The 8512-nt window shown below is 38.6% G+C and overlaps 1 pseudogene; it reads right to left on the bottom strand.

The window, feature by feature from the left end:
• Positions 1–2792: 2792 nt before the first annotated feature.
• On the bottom strand, positions 2793–7953 carry LOC102970613 (annotated as a pseudogene).
• Positions 7954–8512: the final 559 nt, after the last annotated feature.

Raw genomic sequence — 8512 nt, 5'->3', positions numbered from 1 at the left:
GTGTATAGAATGAACTCTTGCCCCACCCCTGTTATCATTGGACAGCCAGCCATTAAAAATTGATTGAGTGCCCACTATGTGCTAGGTATTGAAGTATAGCATACAATTTTTATCTTAAAAAGCTGTGGTCTACTGAAGAAGCGACTAGGATTTAGTGTGATAAATGTTATCATGGGGCAATATGGGGCAATCTAGGTTCTCACTCACACTTAGTTGTTATAGAAGATTTATTGATCCTGAGCATGTCTAAATTTAGACATAAAGATGAGTAGAACATAGGAGAGGTATTTGGAAAAATGAAGGTAGAATGGGAAAGTGACTTTGGGACCTAAGAAGAAGATATAACAAGTTTAGAGTACAGAAAGCTAAGGATTTTGATTCCAAAAGCAATGTGAAACTAGTAGGGAATTTTAAGCAGAAGAATGACATACACTATTTTGAAATTTAGAAACATCACCCTGTAGTAGAAAATAGTTGGAAAGTTGGATGCCACTGAAAAATTGTAGGTAAAAGATATTGGTGACCTCAGTAAAGGTAGCTAATGGACAGGAATGGAATATTAAAAGATTCATCAAAATTAACATGGGAACAATTGTGGGGGAGGGGGAGCAAAGAGTAAAAAATGACTCCCTCACTTCTGTTTTATGCAACTTGGTAGTTTTAACTTCTGTTTTTATGTAAATGGTAGAAAAATTTACAGTGAGTGGCAGAGGAGGTTTTAGAAGGAAAGAAGATGAGTTCAGTTTGAAGTATGTTGCATTGTAGTTGAATATGGAAAATCCACAGAATGTCCAGTTAGTAGGTAGCTATGTGGACTTGACTTAGGCTATGCATGTAGGCGTGGATATTATTCATATAGACACAAGCAAATTATGGTGTAGAGAGGATGAGATCCACTAGGGAGAATGGGGATGGAGAAACAGAGACAGCGATTGGGATTGAGAGAAGGCAGGGAATGTAAGGGAAGAGATGAGATGCAATCAGATTTGAGGACAGAATTCCTCAGACGCCAAGTCTGTAAGGGATGGTGGAGAAAATGAAGGCTTGGAAGAGGCAGCAAGCAAATGTAAACAAATCTACCTGGTTGCCCGGCTGCCAGGGAAAAGAGTTCATCAAGAAGGCAAGAATTACCAGCAGTGTCATATCCTACAGAGGTGTCAAATCCCAATTAAAGTACAAATGAAAACGAGTCACTGGATTTCTTGACAAATGTCATGAACGTCCCGACAAACATGAGCTTCCGAGAAGAAACTTAATAAAGGTAAATGTATGAGCTGAAATATTGCAGTTTGAGAAATAGGAAATGAGGAAGTGAAAGCAGTGAATGGAAGCTACTCTCTCAAGTAGATGGCTGCTAGTTGGAGGGCAGATACCGTTAGACAATGCTCACTTAAAAAAATCTCCTATTTTGCTCATATGAGCTGCACTTTTTCATATATGTTAAACAAAATTCTACCAGCTATGTATTATTGTTAAACTGGAATTAATCCACTAAGCATAGGTTAGAGATTTATTAGGCTTGGTATATTTTATTTTTCTTCCTCCGTCAGGAAAATCAGGATGTTTGCAATCACTGTGAATACTATTTGGCTTTTATTTTCATGTGTGATGTCAAGTATGGGTATAAGAGTCAGAGACAGATAAAAAGAAGAGAAACCCAAGCATATTTCTCTTGGGTTTGGATCAGCTGAGGTTCTCCCTGAAGGAAGGAAGGAAGCTTATTAAAATGAAAGTGCCTGTTCCCTTTTAATTATTGTTTCAAAATGTCAGATCACTGGCTTGAAGGCCTGACTAGCTGAGCATTAGCCCTTGAAGCAGTCAAAAGGCACAGGGTAAGAAAGTAAGTTCGAGTGTGATGAAATCTCCCTGTTCTATTGGATTCTAGCGATCAGAGCCATGGTAGCTGCCATGGTAGAGAGGTGGCCCTGAGAAAGTTCAGCAGAATCTGGGTGTCAGTGCATTTCTGTAGAACCCACCATTAGCTTAGTGTGCAGAGATATTGCATATCAAATTTACACAGCACGAGGATTCTGATCATAGGTCTTTCATCTTTGTGAGGGGAACAGTGGACTGAATTTTGCATCCAATGTTGACCTGATGCTGTAAACGTGTAAGTTGATAAGTTAAGAAATTTGTCAGACTCACGATAATTATTTTTAAGCATGTAGTGATTCTGATTCATTGGTCACCTTGTTGAGAGTGCCATACCATGCCATGACAGCAATGTACTGATAAGATAATTAGGTGAAAATTCTTTGATCATTTGAGTTGAAATAAGGGAAGTGATCTAAAATATTTCAAAAACTATTTTCAATATAATTGGTTGAATTAGTATCTAAATTTGCTAACCCATCTAATATACATCATTATAATGGCATTTACTTGTCTCTATTTAGCTAGCAATTTCCTTCCCAAGTTATGGGGGATGAGGCTGCACTCTAGGAGTTAGGAGGTTGGGATCTAGAATCAGACAAGCTTGGGAGAATTTCTGTTCTAGTATTGACTAGCTGGGCAATCTTGAGTGAACTGCTGCTTTCCTCTGTGCCTCAGTATCCTCATCTATAAAACAATGATAGGAATGGTAGTTCTTGCCTTGGGATATTGCGGGGACTGAATGAGGTAACTCAAACCTCGATGTAATAAGCATTCAGTGTCACTGAGTCTGACTTTGGTATTTGCTGCATGCACTGATTCCCAACAGTTCATAAATAAGTTACCTTGCATATCTCACGGGTTGAGCTGGGGGAGCAAGCAAAATAGCCATAGCCTCTGAACGAAGGAGCAGGGCAGCTTCACACTGGGCAGGCGCACAGGAGGACATGGTCTGCCTCTTGCTTCAGCTGCTGCCAACTCTCCCCAGCTGTGCGTACAGATGGGGCTCCTCTCTCCTGCAGTGACGGGGCTCACATTGGCACAGGCTGGATTGCTTGTTGCTGTATATACTCCTCTTGCTGAAGTTGCTGGGCCAGCTCCAAGTCGCTAAGGCCCAACAAGCCAGGTGGCTGCTCCCACTTTTTGCTTCCGTCCAACTTGCTCAGGGAATGACTTAAGTTCAAGTCAGAGTCACAAAAGCAGCTGTCACCATCCACATTGTGCAACTTTCCCACACTACTTGCTCCTCCTATGCAAAGTCCTGGTCGGTGACCATTCGGTACAAGCGACTTTCATGTTTAGTCAAAGTTTAGAAAAAGACACTAAGTTCACTTTCCTGGGCAGCTGCCATTAGCTCACAGAGACTATTGTAAGTCCTCGCTGTGTCTCAGCGGTCTCCAGGAACTCTCTGCAATCAGGCTTTCTGTTAGGAGGTTGGTGTCGCTGACGTACTTGCAGGTGAAGATCTTCTCTACCAGCTGGTTGTAACGCACTTTCCAAACTGCACTCACAGCCTCAGAAGTCCGGGGATCAACAAGCTAGCCGTGGTATAGATATGCCTAGCAAGTCAAAGGTCCTGCACTCCGATGCCTACTCAAAATCTGAGACACCTGTGAATCACACATTGCCATCCAGACCTGTGGCCAGTTTAGGCAGCATTGTCACTGCACTGTCCACACTCTGCTGAAAATAAAGCTGAAGTCCCTCTGATTTTGGGGGATTGGTGGATTGGAGACCATCTCCGGGATGAGCCAGTGGAGCTCATTTTATGTAAAGATAGTATCTTTACCAACAATTGTTGTTTTGGGTTTTATTGGCCCTTACGATGTGCTCAAAGAGTTCTTTTAAAGTAATGCTTTCAATGACTTTTTAAATAATTGTCTAAAAAATGTTGTGCGTTCATATAACTTATTTTGATTTCTAGCCTCATTATCTTTCACATTACCTTTAAAGTAGAGTGAAGTGAAAATATTTAACATTTGAGAGAGAGAAAATAGAGAATATTTCATCTTCTGCTATAGAAACTAAAATACATGTGTGTATATTTATGTATGTGTGTAGACAAACACACATACACATAGACATATACATGTGGGTTGTATATACATATATTCACATGCATACAGACATATACACATTTATGTATATGCATACATATGTATGCATGTATATATGTGTGTAAGTAAATTAATGTTATAGGCATATTTTATGCTGCGTGAAATAGAGGTTTTCCCTTATATTTTAACAATGGAAATGTATAAATTTTAAAATGGTAAAACATAAAAAGACAAAATAACTTACTTAAAAGTAATTATTATCTTGGACAATAATTTTATCTTCTTCTGACAACTAGCACTAAAAGACTTCAAATCCAGGATGCCTGGGTTGCTCAGTCAGTTAACAGTTAAGCATCTGACTCTTGATTTTGGCTCAGATCACGATCTGAGGTTTGTGACTTTGAGCCCTGTGTTGGGGTCTATACTGACAGCACAGAGCCTGCTGGGAACTCTCTCTTCCTCTCTCTCTCTGCCCCTCCCCTGCTCTCTCTCTCTCAAAATAAATAAATAAACATTAAAAAAAGACTTCAAATCCATCTTGATGTCACATAAGTTATATATGTGACTAACATATTCTGTGTTTCTCCTGAAAGAAAAATAAAAGAATCTCTACATAATCTGATACTAACTTCATAATGGGCTCAAGTGAAGGAAATGTGAGAACTGGCAATTCTGAATTTCATTGTTATGAAGTTTGCTTACTCTTCTCAGCCTCATATAGTTAAATTTCACTATTGAATGTTACGAAGAATTTTGATTAGAATAATGGAAATGACTTTTTTCTATAAAAATATTGTCCACAATTTTTAATCACCTTCGACAAAAATTATTCACAAATGTATATCAGACCATCAGCAGCAGAATTTCAGTAAAGACAAAAAAAAAACAAACCTGTGCGTGTGTGTGTGTGTGTGTGTGTGTGTGGGTGTATGAGTGTTTTAATCCATTAGAAGATTTAGTCTGGTCTGCCTGACATAAGGGTGATAGGTTTCTATCTCTTAGTCTAATTAACACCTTTAATCTTTTTTAATGGTTAGGCATTCTCTCTTTGGTTTTGAGGCATGCTAGAGATAAAAGCACGGGAGGCTGGAGGTTAATCCTTCCTGTACTTTATTTCTTAATTTCTGCCACAGGGATTCCCTTTCTATCATAGCTATTTATTCAGGAACCCTGATGATATGCTTTGAGTAAAAGACAACAGATAGTTGGTTTAGAACTATCATTCAATATTACTTAGATATCAAATTACAGGGGCTGTAATTAAGAGCTGTTACACGAACACAACTCCAATTTCTTATATGTCTTTTTTATTATTATGTCTCAGAAATGAATCAAATTAGTGCTTTCAGAATTGATATTGAAACCAGATAGCACCATACCTTGGATTATTCTAGCAAAAAGGTAACAATGGTGGCAAACACCCCTCAGATTTAGTTAATTAAGGATGATATAGATAGATACTAACATATCGATGATGATTTGCTTTTTCTCACTAAAATGAAGAGGGTTGAATTTCCTAGTATTGATAATAGAGATCTATTAACTCAAATTTGGCAATCAGTGCATAATAGAGATTTGACTTGTCATTTTAGAATTAGGATTTTTTAGGGTTATATCTTAAGTTTTTTTTTAAGCTTATTTATTTATTTTGAGAGAGACAGAGAAAGAGAGAGTGAGCGGGAGAAGGGTAGAGAGAGAGGGAAAGAGAGAATCCCCAGCAGGCTCCGTGCTGTCAACACAGATCCTGATGCAGGGCTCAAACCCACAAACCATGAGATCATGACCTGGGCTGAAACCAAGAGTCTCTTGGATGCTTAACCAGCTGAGCCACCCAGGCTCCCCTGTGATTAATATGTCTTACATAAGGTAATGTTTTGACCATTTGCCCCAGAAGCCTTAACATCTTTTCAAGACAAATTTTTTTCAGAGTTTTTGAAAATATACTGAGATTTTATTTGTAAAAATACATTCTTCTTCAAAATATTCCATTTGGAATTTTAGGCAAACTATAGATTTTTAAATATTTTCAAATTAATAAAAATCTCTTCAATAGAGTTATATGACTTGCGATTTCAGCTAAAATATTATATGCTTGATATATATACTTATATATCTTTAATAAATTTTGCTGTAATTGACCCAATATGTCATCTCTTCAGAACTGTAACTGAGGAACAGTTTTTGAAAATGGACCATTTCTTGAAAAAAAAAAAGAATTAAAACATTCTCAATTTGACTAGAATTATTAATGTAATATTCCTGTATTACACACACACAGATTCTAAAGATCTTTAAATAAATTTAGGTAGAAAAAGCCAGGAGTCAAGGAGTGCTAATTAAATATTTAAAAATGGGACAAATTCCCTGGCGAACGTACAAATATAGGAAAATTATAAATTAAAGCACTTTCAGAATTCTCGATTATGAGCTATTTAGAATGTTTGGTAAAATATATGTGTGGAATACATTTGCAAAGAAAAGTATAATGACCAGCTCTACCCTTACTTCCTGCTATGGGCAATGTGTTTATATTATGCATATATGACTATATAAGGTACAATATATTGATCTAAAAGAGATTTACTTTCTTTCCATAACATTCTCTTTAGTGATTTGTGAGGAAAAAAAGAATGATGAGTAATATAAGAGTGGTCTAATGAATTTGTGCATTACCTGCTTTGTGTCTTCATAAATGTAACTTGCCCAGTACAAATAGATGATTAGTATTCATTCTAAATTTTCTTTACATTTTTTTGGACTAGCAACTTACGTGCTTATTGAGGAAAATCTAAGTACAAAATGAATTTTTTTTTGTCCTGTCTCCTCTCCTGCCATTCTACTTACTAGTTACTTGTTCTTGACCAGAATAATAATTGACCTAGAGTAACTGTTGAATTCCATATCTTTAACTGACAAATGAAGATAATGTCTGTTTTAAATATTGTGTTGAGTGTAAACTAAATATAATGTTTTTCAAGTTCCTAGCATACAGACTGCACTTAACAAATATTAAGGATGCCTTCTCATTTGAGAGATTTCCCATCTTTTAAGTAGCTTCGTTCATATCACATAACCTAGTTTGACAGTTAAATGGATATAATATGGCATCTTTTGCAAAGCCAGAAAACCATGATTTAAATAAGTATTACCTTTCCCAGGGAAGATTGCCTTTGTTCTCCTTTTTCCTTACCTTCATTATTTTTATTTATTTTCTTTTTAAGTTTATTTATTTATATTGACACACACACACAGAGAGAATGCCCATGTGCACACATGAGTGGGGAGTGGGGGGAGTGTCAGAGAGAGGGAGAGAGAGAATCCCAAGCAGGATGCACACTGTCAGTCCAGAGCCCCAGCTGGGGTTCGAACTCATGAACCATGATATCATGACCTGAACTGAAGTTGGATACTTAACCAACTGAGCTGCCCAGGTGCCCCCTCATTAGTTTTTATTTTTATTTTTAAGTGTCTGAACCAAACGCTTTGCTATCTTTCCAGCTTCTTTTCCTTTTTTTTTTTTTTTTTTTTTTATAAATCATTGCCTCATAGCACTATAGCAAGTTAATCTGCAATAGAAAACAGAAACCACAGCACATGTTAAGTCTGCAGGGAGATTAGATAGTGCAGTTGGATGTGTTGTAGTGATGTGGGCCACCCACAAGAATAAACCTTTGTGCTCTAGCCCTCACTGTCCTGTCAGGAGCTGAAAGACTTAGCCCCTGGCTTTGTTTCCCTTTGGAGGTTTCCCTTTGGAGGCCATCTTCATGGGAGTGGTCACACACATTCAGGAAGGTCCCATTGTTGGGGTTTAATGCTTTGCTCTCCAGTCTTGAAATTCTTGAGAATTTTATCTGTAAATTTACAGCTTGTAAGTGAAGTGATATGGGACATTGGAGCATATGGCCAGAACTTAGAGCCTGGCTCACATACTCTGCTCCTCCTCAGGATGGGGTCTCAGGCCAGCTCCCAACTCCTTGTCCTCTGCTTCCTCAGGCCCTGGGCCCTCTTCCTGCCCCTCTCCCATGACTGCCGTTGCCCTCTGCCTGGGGCAGCCACTCATATGAGACTCTCATTTCTCTTTCTTGCTTTGAGCTCCGTGGGGCCTGGGCAAGGACTTGGGGTGGGTTGGGATAAAGGGTGCCCACCGATGTTTCAGGGCAGGCAAAGGCAGCAGCATCCCTGCTCCAGTAGGTGACTCAGTGGTGTTGATCCTGCCACTCATGATCCAGGGTCCAGGGGCACAGTGTGTACAGATGTAGGAGTTCCAATCTCTAAGGATGCAGGTAGGTCCTGTCTATGTTGGGTATCAGTGGTGAGAAGGGGAGGTTGACTTCCCTGTGCAGTCAGGTCTGCAGGTCTGTCAGATGGCTTTAGGTAGGCATCCTGGAAGTGGTGGCCTGCACGCTTATCAGGTTCAGGTGGGGTCCCTGGGCTCCTGCAAGGGTCGGTACTTTGTGGGTGAGTATTTCTATGGCAAATGAGTGTGACATTAAATAGCAAATAAAAGCAACATGAGAGGTCAAGAAAGAAACCACAGAGAAAGGAACACGTTTTATATTTTATTACCTTTAATGACATAAATA

Source organism: Panthera tigris, chromosome F2 (genome assembly GCF_018350195.1).
Source record: "Panthera tigris isolate Pti1 chromosome F2, P.tigris_Pti1_mat1.1, whole genome shotgun sequence".
NCBI classification, from domain to species: Eukaryota; Metazoa; Chordata; class Mammalia; order Carnivora; family Felidae; genus Panthera; species Panthera tigris.
Note: the sequence above shows the minus strand (reverse complement) of the source record. Positions and strands in the feature narration are given on the sequence as shown.